This window comes from Procambarus clarkii, chromosome 61, assembly GCF_040958095.1.
Source record: "Procambarus clarkii isolate CNS0578487 chromosome 61, FALCON_Pclarkii_2.0, whole genome shotgun sequence".
NCBI lineage: Eukaryota > Metazoa > Arthropoda > Malacostraca > Decapoda > Cambaridae > Procambarus > Procambarus clarkii.
The window spans coordinates 15,991,179-15,993,108 of record NC_091210.1 but is presented as its reverse complement, the minus strand read 5'-3'; positions in this window follow the sequence as shown (position 1 = coordinate 15,993,108).

Genomic DNA, 1,930 nt, shown 5'->3' with positions numbered 1-1,930 from the left:
CTGTGAGGTGGGGATGTTCGATGAGCTTGTAGCTGGTTTTTATGTACACTGTAATCTTTCATACAGAATAAGGTAGCAGCACGTTGCTGTGCTGCTACAAATGGGGGGGCCCTTTGACAAGCCCCCGGCTTCCTGTCTTCTTCGAGGCCACTAGAGGCCCTTAGGTAAATTCAGATAAATCAATATTTATGGCCCCATGGCGCAGTGGTAAAACACTCGCCCGGTGCTTTGCAAGCAATTTGATCTGGGTTCGTATTCTGGTCGGGGAGGAGTGACCGGCTTGTCAATCCTTAACTGTAGCCTCTGTTTACCTAACAGTAAACAGGTAACTAGTTGTTAAACAATTTGGCGGGTCGTATTCCGGAAAAAAATAGGATTAAGGACCTGGCCGAAACGCTGTGCGTGCTAAATGGCTTTACAAGAATGTAAAAACTCTTGTATATACGGTATCTGTGCATAGGTTTCAATGAAAATTACCTCAAGCCTATTATCACTTGGCAAAAATCTGCTATCAGAACTATAACAAACTCTGTCTTCAGACAACACACAGCCCCTCTGTTTAAATCCCTTAATATACCAAACATACATTTACTCCACACATACTCATCTGCTATTCTAGGTCATAAAAGTATTTATGTGTACGTCTGATACCATACTACTTGTGTAAAGGAGGAAATGTATATGTTTATCTCTCAGAATGTTTGTAATATGTTTATTGTTTGTGATGTGTGTCTATGTATGTATTAACACGATGTACTGAACGGGGTGAGAATAGCTTGAGCTACCTCATCCCTTTGTGTGTATTTTACCTCAATAAACTTATTTCAAATTCAATTTCAATGTGCTATTTACATGTACAAAACCTTGTTCCTAAATGCTAATCTTGACCTGAAACTTTTCCTTGATAGGTGTAATAGAACCCATGAGTACCACGCCAGAAATAAATATATTTTTGAGATCCCCAGAGTCAAGCTACGTGAGTGTGCAAACACTCTATGCAAATAAAAGGGTCCAGTCTATGGAACTCACTCCATAATGAATTAAAACATGTTCCAACCAATGGCCTGTTCAAAAGTAAAACCAAAAAGTACCTAATTTTATATCCTCATAGTTTCCTAACTTACACTTTAAACTCACACTGTATCTTGTACTACCCACTTCCTCAATATTAGTACTTAAGACTAATTAAGTACTTAATCTTTACTAGTGTAATCTCCTCTGTCAATTTATATTGTTGATATAAAACGATGCTACAATGTATTTTTACATCTTCAAATTCAAATAAAAAAAAATTCAAATGTTACCTGATATGGTAAGGTCATATCCTATGACATTCAAATCATATCTTATACCTGATATATTAGATTAAGAACTTGCCCAAAAGGCTATGCGTGTTAGTGGCTTTGTAAGAATGTAAAAATATCACTAATGTAATCTCACCAACCCATTGTATCGACTTGTAAATCAAATATTATTATTATATAAATAAAATAAAAAATAATGCATAACTTACATCACAGAAACGATGCAACACTATTCAGTAAGGGCCTGACGGCTGAGTGGACAGCGCTCGGTATTCTTAGTCAAAAGGGTTCCGGGTTTGATCCCTGGTGGAAGCAGAAACAAATGGGTAGAGTTTCTTTCACCCTGATGCCCTTGTTCACCTAGCAGTAAATAGGTAGTTAAACAGCTGCTATATACAGACTGCTTCCTGGGGATGTGTGTGTGTGTGAAAATTAGGATTAAGGACTTGCCCGAAATGCTATGCATGCTAGTGGGCTATACAATAATATAAGAACTCTTGTATATATATTAAATAACACTTGCACCAGAGGTGGTACCCCTTATATATTAAATAAATAAATGCGGCAAAATAATATTGGCGCGAAGGGAGGTGAATGGAAGAGCCGGCGGGTCACGTGACTGGAGT